This window comes from Lygodium microphyllum, chromosome 29 (genome assembly GCF_053477565.2).
Source record: "Lygodium microphyllum isolate KBCC chromosome 29, Lygodium_microphyllum_v1.1.10, whole genome shotgun sequence".
Lineage (NCBI taxonomy): Eukaryota > Viridiplantae > Streptophyta > Polypodiopsida > Schizaeales > Lygodiaceae > Lygodium > Lygodium microphyllum.
Window position 1 is genome coordinate 27,440,992 of NC_141163.1, and position 13,314 is coordinate 27,454,305.

The window sequence follows — 13,314 nt, forward strand, 5'->3', positions numbered from 1 at the left end:
GATAGTTTATGATGGTAATGATTTATGATGGTAATGATGTTCTTATTGGATGAAAATTTGTTTGAGTGTTGTTTGCATCATGATTCATTACTCTTCATTAGAAAATTTTGATTTTGCAATGATTTACATGCTCTATTTAATTCTCAAAAACCCAAAATGCGGTTTTGAAGCGGTAAAATGGTAGTTTTGTCGTTTCGGGTGGGTACAAGGTGTTCCCATGGGGGAAAAATGGGAGATAAATTGAATGTTAGTATGTTGAAGTGATTGGAATAAGAAAAATCGAAAAATAACATATTTTATTGCCAAATAAATCAAGAAAATAGAGAAAATTGGGGAAAAATAGAAATACGTCTCACAAATAAGGAAAAATATAATAATTGTTTGTGGATGTATGGTAGTGGCAAAGCATGACGTTCAGCCTCAATTTTCCCTATCTCCTTGTTAAAGTTGGTGATTTATTGCTTTTTATACATCAAACCATGACAAAATGAACCTCTACACCATGCAACGAAAGCAATACCTAAACATAGGGGGGTTGGGATATTTGAATGGTGTGATTTGCATGCTGATTGTTGCTGATTTTCTGATGCACATCATAACATAGAGTTCATGGTATTTTAATTAAGAGGATAGTAGCACGAGTGTTGTCTCGGTGCTATCCTGACATCGTCGGCAACGGGTTAGTGAATGAGCATTGGAAAGCTTGGTTGTGCACAACACGTTTCTAATTTAAAATTATGTTTGAGCACTTTAGGATCATCCACTTTTGCATGTGTATGTCAACCATGGTATCAGAATACAAAAGACTGGATGCATAACACCTGTTTTCAATGACAATGACCCATGCTTGAGTGTGGAAAGGCAACCTAAGCCGTAGGATAGACGTTCATTTCTTAGGGGATCATTTGGTAAGGACACATGATATCTCTTGGAGTACTTTAAAAAATGAAAGAGTGGAGTTTGTTCATTTGTTTTATATGTTGAGCAGCGCATCAAGGGGCTAATCCCTGCGATGTAGGAGAGCTGCAGTGGGGCCGCGGTGATTCCACCGAGAGGTTGCCTCCCATGTATGTGATTATCGTGGCATTTATTGCCAATATGTATGGGTTCTCTCTCTGTGGAGTTTATAGAAAGGGAAACATTGGACTACAAAACTATAAATGCATAGATTATGCTTTAGGACAGTTTGTCCTTTAGCAACAGATAGACTCTCCTGGCCCGCAAGGCCGTGAGGGTGTGTTTGTCTGTTATGAGTATGAGGTCTGGCTAGTGCCATAGCCAGTGCCGGCCCATTTGAGATCCCATCATGGAGAATGAAATATTAAAAACCATGCATAACTATACTCCACTCTAGAAGAAACTAGGCTATGAAATGTAGCAAGGGAAAATCCTGAGCCAAACATGGAGGAAACAACAAACCACACTTGAAGTTGTCACAAAATGAAAAAAGAAAGGAGGAGAATGACAAAAGAGAAGATGATTAATGGGAGGAAAGAAATATTGATGCCTTGCAATACCTAGCCATGCACTTCACTCAAATTTAATGTGAAAAGAACTTGGAATTTGAGAGGGATAGAGCATACACGAAGTGATGTTGGTTTAGTAGCAAAGCTTCACCATTAAGGAAAAGCTCCTTCCCTATCTATATAAATAGCTAATGGGTAGCCTTAGAGACACAGAACTCTCTTAGACAAGAAACCACACTACAGGCATGGTTGAAGCTACTAGGAAGCTCTTTCTCTCTCTTAGTTTATTGTCTCTCTTTTACAATTGCATAGGATCTCTATTAGAATCTAACAAGATTCTCTCCTCTTCTCCATATGTGCATGGAATCTATTGAAATTTTTTGAGCTTTTCGTCTCTTTTCCACATGTACCTAAAAGATTTGTCTAAATTCTCCCATCTTCTCCACATGTGCACAAAAGCTCTACCAAAATCCATCAAGCTTCTCCTCTTTTCTTTATATGCATATGGAAGCTCTGCCAAAATCCACCTAGCTTCTCCCCTCTTCTCTACGCATGCAAAAACTCTATCAGAATCTATTGAGCTTCTTCCCTCTTCTTCATAGTTACATCAAAGCTCTATCAAAATCCACTAGGCCTTTTCTCTCTTCTCCATAGTTTCATGGGAGCTCTATCAAAATTTGCTTCTCATCTCCACAATCACATGAACGCTCACTTGAAATCCTCCTAGCTTTTCTCTTTTTTCCATGATTGCATGGAAGATCTATCAAATCTACTCTAAATGATGACCCCTAAGATATTTCATGAAGGAAAGAAGGTTATTAGAGAAGGTACCTTTAGAGAACTTGAGTAAAGTACTCCAATAAGGGACTCAAAAGACACCATCTAGGATGTAGATCATATCATACCAAGTTGTGTTGATCAAGTTTGAGTTGTTTATATTGTATTTATTTTTCAACTTAAAACAATTGATTTGGTCATATTTGTTTGCTTTGTTGCTTTGATTAAGTATATGCAATCAAGAAAAACATTGTTTGGAAAGTATTGTTTGCAAGTGATGTTTTAAGTAAATGCTAGTTGGTTTGTTTGTTTCTTCCAAAGAAAAACTACCAATGGATGGAGTCCATACATGAGTATATAAGGAGTAGGTGTGGCTATCCTCAAGCACAACACTGAGCTCCATCATTGAGATCCATCATCATGGGTGCTTAGATGGATATCGTATACAAGAGAGGTTTCTACAAGATACGACTAATCACCTGAGGCTATGATAACTAGTGGGAGTCTAAGAATACCTTCACAAGACCTAGATCAAATAGTGACATGAGAGCTTGAATGAATTTCAAAAGGTCCCTATACGAGTAAGGGGATAATTTGGTGAAGACCACCAATTGCAATTGTGGGTTTTCTTACTCCAGAGATACATTAGCCATTTATAAGTCACAATTAGAGTAGTGGATGTCACAAAAGGAGACAAGGATATCCTCAATTCAATCAACAATGCAAGGATTAGTGGAAAGAGTTTTTATTTTTGAAAAGTATTTACCCACAAGTATTCTCATGATACAAACCCACCTCTTAGTACATAATATTATGGATGATGTGGTGGTTGTAGGACCAATGTGAAATTGATGGACATTCTTTTTTGAGAGGTTCATGAAAACCTTGAAAGCCTTTATGTGACAATAGACTTATCCATAGGGTAGCATGGCTAAAGGTTGGTAGTGTTAGACACCATGGTACATATTTTTGAGTGGCTTGTGATAGTGGACACAGACAATATATTGCTATGGACTCTCAAGGACGATGGCTAGCTAATTAGAGGCATGGTGGTTGGGAATGGAATAGAGATAAGGATGAATGGAACAATGGAAGAAAGGGTAAATCATTTTTGTATTATGCACCATGCATCCGTGGAGAAGTAACTTCATAGGTATGAGATTTCTAGAATTGAACAAGAGGTAATGCAGCCATAATTTTGGTGTAGAATATGCCAATGACCTACTCGATATCCTGAATACCTAGAGAAATTGTCGATGTTCATACATTTGGGGTGGTTCCATGTGGCATTAATGAAAACATCACATGAAGGTAAGGTAGTCACACGAAAGGAGTGGAAGTTCTCTAAGGGATGTAGTCTAAAGGTAAACATATGCTTTCATCATTGTTGTATCTAGTAAGTGTAAGTGAAAACTAACCCTAAAGCATCAATTACAACATGTACTCATGTAAAACAGGATGAGGAAAAATATGTCATCTCATCCAATGCCCATCAATCTCCTGAGGAAGGCAAAGCGCTCGATAGTGAGGCTCTTCATGAGCAAGTCTACAAGATTCTGCTCAGTCGAAATCTTGACAAGGTCAACAGACCTATCCTCAATGACCTCACGAATGAAGTGATACCTCGCCTCAATATGTTTCATCTTCACATGGAAGACTGGATTCTTGGCCAACTGAATGGTACTCATAGAATCCGAATAATGCAGTGTAGGCATATCATCTATCATGCCAAGGTTAGAAATCAAACGACCTAACTAGATAGCCTCCTTGCAAGCCTCTGTGGTTGAAATATACTAGGCCTTTGTAGTAGAAAGGGTTGTACACTTCTGCGCCCTGAATATCCAAGAGATAGCCCCTCCAGCATAAGTGAACACATAGCCAGAAGTGGACTTTCTGCTATCTGCATGTCCTGCATAATCAGAATCAGTGTACCCCATGACTCCTATATCCTGGCTGCCATAACAAAGACACATATTTGTTGTGCCCTTCAGGTACCTACTAATGATACCCTTCACGGCATCCCAATGTTTCTTCTAGGTGTATCCATATAATGTGCCACAACCCCAACTGCAAAAGCTATATCTGGAAGGGTGGCTATCATGGCATACATAAGACTGCCCACCATGGCTGATGCATAGGGAATCTTGGCCATCTTGGTCCTTTACTCATTTGTCTACGAAAAATTGGCCTGTGAAAACTTCACATGAGAAGGTAATGGACATCCAATAGGCTTAACATCCTGCATGCGGAAGCGCTCAAGGACTTTATGAATGTACTCCCTCTGCTATGACAGATAGAGTAGTCTGTGAGATTGATCTCACGTAATGCGCAAACCAAGTATATGAGAGGCATGTCCCTGATTTTTCATCTCAAAGCTCTTCTTGAGCTGAGCCTTAAGATCATCTAGCTCCTCATGAGCTATCCCTCCTAAAAGCATGTCATCCACATAGAGTTACAAAATCAGTAAAGAACCGTCACAGGCTTTCTTCGTGTACAAGCACGGATCCATAGCACTACGGTTGTAGCCCTGTGAGTGCATGAATGCATCAAAATTATGGTACCATTCCCTAGGTGCCTGCTTCAAGCCATATAAACTCTTCTTTATCTTGCACACTAGGTGTTCCTTGCCAGGGTCTGCAAAGCCCTTTGACTATTCCATGTAAATCTCATCATGCAAGTCCCCATGTAAAAAAGCCATCTTGACATCCATCTAGTACAAGTTTAGGTCAAGCTATGCAACCAAGGCCAAGACTAAACGTGGGGTGGTCATCTTGACCACAGGGGAAAAGACTTCATCAAATTCAACACCATGATCTTGCTTAAAATCCTTAGCAACCAATTAAGCCTTGTATGCCGGCTTGGGGTGTCTAGGAGTACTTTTCAACTTATACACCCACTTGCATGGCAAAGCCTTCTTACCCTGAGGCAAGGAAACCAAATCTCAAGTTTGATTTTTATGCAATGAGTCATGCTCAGATTGCATAGCCCTCTCCCAAGAGTGACAATCACCCCTTTGCATAGCCTCATCATAAGTGAGAGACTCTCCTGCATTTGCAACTTGTACATAATCCATAGAGGGTGTAAAACAGTCACGAGGTCGTCTATCTGTAGTAGAATGCCTCAACCTAGGCTCTGCTACTTGACCGACATCCTCTCTAACATCAGCATGTCTAGCATCTGGGCCATGAGCATTAGGTGATGCAGGACATTGTCTAGCTGGCCGTGGAGCAGGCTGTACGGGAGCAAGTGGCTCCTCCAGAAAGATAACTTGGCATACCTCAACCACTTTCTCAGGCTGTATATGCATTTTTTCCTCATGAAAGATGACATCATGGCTATGGATCACTTTCCGCGCCTGCGGATCCCATAAACGATAACCCATCTCTCTTGCATCTCCATAGCCAATGAAAATGCATTTAACACTTTTAGGATCCAGCTTATTGCGTTTTTCCTTGGGCACATAGCAAAATGCCTCACATCCAAAGACACACAAATGATCATAAGAGGGGGGCTTGCCTGCCCATACCTCCTTTGCAACCTGAAAGTCAATGCCACTGCTAGGTGACTTGTTAATGAGATGCACTGTAGTAGTAACTACCTCAACCCAAAAGTGTTGCGGTAAGTCAGCTTGGCTAAGCATGCTATGGACCCTTTCCTGAATAGTCCTATTTATGCATTTAGCCATACCATTCTGGGGAGGGGTATAAGGGGCGGTCAACTGACCTTAATACCCCACTCATCACAAAACTGCTCAAAAGCACGTGATACATACTCACCCCCATTATCTGACCTTAGGTACTTTAGCCTTTTTCAAGACTGGTTCTCAACCAATGCGAGCCAACGCTGAAATGTGTCTAAGACATCGGATTTTCTCTTTATGGGATAAGCCCAAACCTTTCATGAGTAATCATCTATGAAAGTAACAAAGTACTTTGCCCCACCAACTGACTGACAGGGCATGGGCCCACATACATCTAAGTGCACAAGAGCCAAGGGTTCACCCATGCATTTCTTACCAAACTTTTTATGCATATTTCTAGTCTTCTTGCCATACAAACAATGATCACAAGAATCAAAATGCGAAGAGTCAAAAGGCAGAAGATACTGCAAAGCATGGAGCATTTTCATTCCTTTAAGAGACATATGCCCCAAAGGAGCATGCCAAAGGGATACTTGGGGAATAGAACCCACAGATAAAACATGATCCAATGTAGCTCCAGATACAAGTAAGGGATAGAGGCTGCCAGACTTGGCACCTCTTGCAAGAACAAGCCTTCTACGAGTAATCTTCCATGCAAAGTCTCCAAAAGACACAAAATACCCTGCATCATCAAGCTGCCCAACTGACATAAGGGTGCAAGTCAACATAGGTACATGGCATACATCATGTAAAACAAAAGAACTGCCAGAAGAAAACTACAGCCTAACATCTCCAATGCCCACAATATCAAGAGACGTGTCATCACCAAGGCGCATAGAACCAGACATGGTACGATAGGTATGAAACCAATCTCTATAGGGTGTCACATGAAAGGATGTACCCGAATCCAAGAGCCAGCACTACGCATACATAGAATGTATCTTAGAATCCTATAAAGCATCGCATGAAGAAGCTGCAAGTATGTAATTATCATCTGAATCAGTGGCCTGCATGACATTAACCTCTTCTATCTTGACACTGGACTTTGCAGGTATAATATTGCGCTCAGAAGACTTTTCCTGCACTTTTTCTTTTCCCTATTTCTCGCGCTTATCATCGCGCATTTTATGGCACTACGGCCTAATATGTCCTGTTTTCCCACAATAATGACATGTAAGATCAGACTTCTGTCCATGTGACTTACTGTGACCATGTGACTTGGACTTGGACTTCTGAGAGTCCCTAATGATCATTATCATGCCTGCCATGTTTGCCACCTCTAACAGTCAATGCATGTCAAGAGTGGGAAGAATCATTGTTTCTCCTATTGATTTCCTCAATCAATACACCACTCTCAACATCTTTGATTTTCAGCCCATCAAGCTTGTTCTTGCATATGGCAGTATGGAAGACATCCCATGATTCAGGAAAGGTGCCAAGTAGAAACAACGAGTGAAGTTGTCTATGAACTCAATACCTTATGACAACAAACTCTTCATGATAGCATGAAACTGATTGAAATGAGATGAAAGGGAGGTCCCCTCCCTCATGCGAAGGTCCATTAACTGCTTCAACCAATACATCTGTGATGCAGGACTCTATATATACCCTATATATGGGTCTCAAACCAAACTCAACCAAAGATTTTCTGATTTTGAGGAGTTGATTGCTCTTCTAATTTCTGAGGAGCAGAGAAATGGTGGTGCATCTTCTTCAGGAGGAACTTCAAAAGAAGCTATCTTCTACTCAAATGCTGGAAGAGGTAGAGGCAGAGGTAGAGGAGGCCGATTTGGAGGCCATGGTAGAAATCAAAATATACAGCAAACTCAAGAAAACCAGTCCTATGGAGGAGGACATGGTAACTCTAGAGACAGTGGGAGCCAAAGAGGTCGTGGTGGATGACAAAGAGGCCAAAATGTAAACAACAATGTTGAATGCTACTACTGTGGTAAAATGGGTCATATGGCTAAAGATTGCTATAAAAAGCAGAATGATATCATGAATGAGAAATTGCAACAAGGGAATTATGCATCTTTTAGTAGACAGGGTGATGACAAAAATGAGCATTTGTTTATGGTGCAACACATGACCAATTCTGTGACAAGTGTAGAAGAAAGCAACGATGTGTGGTATGTTGACTCAAGTGCATCAAACCACATGGCAGGTCATGCAGAATGGATGCAGGATGCAAGGAAAATAGAAAAACCAGGATTTGTGGAGGCTGGTGATGATACTACATATCCTATTGTGTAGATTGGAAACATTCTTTTGTCTATGCAGGATGGGAAAAAGAAATACCTGTCAGATGAATTTCATGTCCCGAATATCACCAAGAACCTGGTTTCTGTTGGTCAAATGGTTGAGCAGGGCTTGCAGGTCAGATTTAATCCTCATGGATGCTTTGTTGAGGATATGAAAAATAAAGGTCACTTGATAGCAAAAGGGAATAAGAAGGGTAGAATGTTTACGTTGGATGCAGACATGCCTGAATTGAGTGCAGCAATGTTTGCACATGGGACCGTTGCAGATATTGATATTTGACATAAACGCATTGGTCATGTTAATGTGCAACGACTTAAATCAATGCAAGCCCAAAATATTGTTGCAGGATTGCCTAAATTCAAGGTTGCAAAAATGCATAAGGCATGTGAAGCTTGTCAATTTGGAAAACAGGCAAGGAAACCATTTCCTAGACATGTTCAAGAGAGTAAGAAGCCATTGGAATTAATCCACTCTGATGTGTGGACTACTAAAGCTGCATCTATTGGAGGCTGTCATATTTTGTCACTTTTATTGATGACTATAGCAGAAAATTTTGGGTGTATTTTATGAAAAAGAAAAGTGAAGTGTTTGGGCATTTCAAAACTCTTAAAGCTATGGTTGAAAAAGAAACAGTCCTGCAAATAAAATGCCTAAGGTCAGATGGAGGGGGAGAGTACCTCTCAAATGAGTTTGCAAGGTTCCTACAGGAGCATAGCATAAAGCATCAATATTCATGTAGTCATACCCCACAACAAAATGGAATTGCAGAAAGGAAAAACAGGCATATTGGAGAGGTATCTCGTGCCATGCTCAACGAAAAAGACTTGCCAGATTTTTACTGGGCTGAAGCTGTTGCTACAGCAGTCTACATAATGAACAGGACTCCCACTGCAGCAATACATGGGATGAGTCTAGAGGAGAGGTATACTGGTAGGAAAACAGATATTTCTCATTTGAAAATTTTTGGTTGCATTACTTATGTTCATGTGCCAGATGATTTGAGATCCAAGTTGGATCCAAAAGCTGAGAAGTGCATCTTTATTGGTTACTCTCTGCAGTAGAAAGGGTATAGATGCTATAACCCTTCTACTCATAAGTTTACAGTGAGCAAAGTGATAGGATGAGTAGCTAGTATAAACTAGTAAATGTGATTGATGATGTAGATGCACAAAATGATAATGCTGCACAGAATTCACAGCAGCAGTCACAAAATATTAGTGGACCTGGAGTGTCCTCTAGCAGTGGTTCACATTCTTCACCATGGACACGTAGATTGAGATCAGGCGAATCTCCTCAAAACAATGCAGATAGTGGTATACAGGTTTCATGAAAAGGAAAAGAGAAGGTAGATCAGCCCATGTTTGATGTGAATGCAGGGCACTCTTATGTGGATGGTGAATCCAGTGGCTTAGAACAGAGCATTGATGATGAGTTGGGTATTCCTTCTATTGTTACACATGGAGTAAGGAAGACCAAGGATGTTTTGAGAGCACCTGGGAGTGAACCTATTTTGCGTAGGTCTACCAGAGCTAGATATCCTGTGGATAGGCTGAAATATGATGGATTTACAGCCATTCACTATGCCTATATGGTCGAAGTGATACAGGAACCAGAACCCACTTCTTTTGAGCAAGCCATGGGAAAAGAAAAATGGGAGAAAGCCATGGATGAAGAAATGGATGCCTTGGAAGAAAATGCTACATGGGAATTGGTACCTTTGCCTAAAGATAAGAATGTAATTGGTTGTAAGTGGGTTTATAAGGTGAAGCACAATGCATATGGTTCTGTGAACAGATACAAGGCAAGATTAATAGTCAAGGGGTATGCACAAATATATGGCATTGATTATGAAGAAACATTCAGTCTGGTTGCAAGGATGGCAACCGTAAGAGTAGTCATTGCTATGGCTACATCAAAGGGGTGGTCTTTACATCAGATGGATGTAAAGAATGCCTTCTTGCCAGGTTATGTGCATGCTATTCATCCTGAGTTTTTTTGCAGGTTAAAGAAAGCCTTGTATGGCTTGAAGCAAGCACCTAGAGCATGGTCTGACAAGATAGGACAATATCTTGTCACTATTGGCTTTCAAATTTCCAAGGCAGATTTCTCACTTTATGTGAGAAAAACAGAGAAAGGTATTATGCTTTTTGGGAGAGCTACGTTATTTCTTGGGCATTGAGGTGATTAGATCACCAAGTGGGATACGGCTCTTGTAGATGCACTATGGATTGGACATGCTGTCCAAATATGGCATGACAGGCTGTAAGCCAATTTCAGTTTCTTTCGAAAAGAATGTGAAGCTGAGCGCAGATGCAGGTGAGCTTCTGGAAGACCCCACTATATATAGACACATAGTAGGAAGTTTGATTTATATGACTATTACCAAGCCAGATTTGAGCTATGTTTTTGGATTGGTAAGTCAGTTTATGCAGGCTCCAAGGAAACCGCATTTGGATGCGGCTAGACACATACTTAGGTATGTGAAGTCCACATTGCAGTATGGACTATTTTATGAGACTGGGGTTCAGATACAGTTGCATGGATACATTGCTGTTGATTGGGCTGGTAGTATTTCTGATAGACGATCTACCAGTGGATATGTGTTCTCTTTTGGGAGTGCTGCAATCACTTGGAGTAGCAAGAAATAGTCTATAGTTGCCTTGTCGAGCACAGAGGCTGAGTACAGGGGTACAACAGTGGCTGCATGTGAGGTAGCTTGGTTGCATAAGCTACTTTTTGATATGCATCAGCCTATAAATGGGCCAGTTGTCATTTATTGTGACAACATGAGTAGTATACACTTGGCAAATAACCCAGTCTATCATGCTAGAACAAAGCACATTGAGGTGCATTATCACTATGTGTGGGAGAGGGTTTTACTAGGTCTTATTGATCTAGTTTATGTCAGCACAGAGGATCAGATAGCTGACATATTCACGAAGGCATTGGTCGTAGAGAAGCTATACAAGTTCAAAGACTTGCTTGGTGTGGAGGAATTGGGATTGAGCTCGAGGGGGAGTGTTGAGATATCGAGCTCCACTCGTGATATGCCAGGGTGACCGTTGTGCATTTATGTCACTGACTTGTTAGCTGCAGATGTGGTTGGTACACCGCCCATGAATAATAGCTAGATGACAGCTATCCTTATCTACTCTAGTTTGTGGCTTAGTTAATATGCCATCTTAGTTAGTTGAGTTTGGTTTGAGACCCATATATAGGGTTCTTCTATTTCTCTGTACTAGAGTTCTTTTGGCTTACACAACTAAGAAGAGGAAAACTGTTTTCAGCCTCCACCTTTGTGTGTATTCCCCCATTGTGTAAGTGAGAAAGCTACAAGTGAGACTCCTTCCTTCTCTCCCACAATCTTGATAGGCATTACCCTCATAGAAGTGCTTAAAATCCGTAGATTTCAACTTGCTGTAATAAATGATAGCAGAATGTAAAATTGTCCCAAAATGAAGCAATCACTTATACATATGTCACTGCAACTGCCAGGTAGCAAGATACATCCAAAGTATGTTAAGGGGCAAGAAGATACCAAGAACTGTCAAACCAATCACCTGTCAGGCAAGAGACATCTCATAGGTCTAGAAGTCAGAGCAAGAAGCTCAATACATAACCATCAAAGATGCATACAAAATTGACAAAACTTTGACAGAGATAGGTGCCTTCCCCAATAGGCGTATCAAATCAGCCCACTACAGACTAACTGCAGACATAAAGCTCTCAAGAGAGCAAATGCATGTAATTGTCCCACAAGCTCAAGCTCAAGTGTAAACAAGACTATATGTACATCCGAATATACCAAGAGGCTACCACTGGAAGTAAAGTCACATGCAAAGAGAGTAGGCAACACTCTAATACATTGAATACATAGCATCAGACATGCCAAATCCCAGTAGGGTACATCCAGAGCATAAATCCCAAGCTATCTCAGACAACCAAATACATCTGAAGAGGAAGGTCCACGTAATGTAATGCCTAGTAGATCCAAATGTAACTGACAACCAAATGTAATGCCTAGTAGATCCAAAATGCTCAAATACATCTGAAGAGGAAGGTCCACGTAATTGTCAAGCATGGGCAAACCAAGTGGCATCCATATTTGAACAAAGCATAAATACAAGAAGCCTAAATGTCAAGCAATGACAATAGGCATAGAGCAGTCCAAAGCATGCAATTGAAGCCAAATGCTAGTGAAGAACGACCAAGACAAAGCCTAATCCAAGCTCAAAAGCTTTCCAGAACCAAGAAGATGCATTTTACAACCTCCAAATACATCAGTATGATCATTCAAACCTCCAGTAAGCACCTTGTATCCATGAACTAATGCATATATCAAGTAAATGAGCTTCAGCCCATTGTATTACAGTAAGCAATTTACTGTTAAATGAAGCTCAAACGGTGCTCAAATTTACTCAAAATCAGTCCCAAAGCAAACACATAGCATCCCATAACATCCGAGCATCACCGGGCATCAATAGGGATCAAACTGGTAATGCCAAGAAGCATCAAATAGTAAATGTCAAGTGCTGCCCTGTTTTGATAGTCTTGGGATTGTGTATACAGCAAGGGCTAAAGGGGGAAGCACTCGAATCGATCACCGAGAACCAAGTACTAATGCCAGGGAGTCAAGCAATGCTCGGGAAGGTTGCCAAGAGTGCCGGGAAACCGAGGAAGAGCAGGGAAATGCCAGGAGCAGGTTAGCCCAGCCCCTAAAAATGCACTGAAATTTGTGTTGGTTTTTCCTAGGGACTGGGGGATCTTCAACAGTCCTCGAGAGCACTTGGAAATGTCGAGGGGGCTCCAATGCAGCCCGAGAAGAAGCCAATGAATATTTGGAAGCTTGAGGAGGATGCAGGAGATCTAAACATACCTGCAAATGAAGGTGCCATGGTTCCATTGAAGCTTGGGTTGAAGCTCTTCAAATCCAAGCTGAAGAGAATGCCGAGAAAGCTCCAATGCCTTTTCTTTGATACCAGTTGAAAGGAAGTAGAACCTAGGAGGAAGAAGCTTGGCGGTGAGAGCTATGGCGGATGGAGAGCGAGAGCCAAGAGAGAGAGATACTCAAAATTGGAAACTCCAACAACCACAATGTTGGCCGACGGGCCTTCCTTATTCAAACTGTCACTAAAAGAATAAAGAATAAGTGACTATGATAGGCACCCG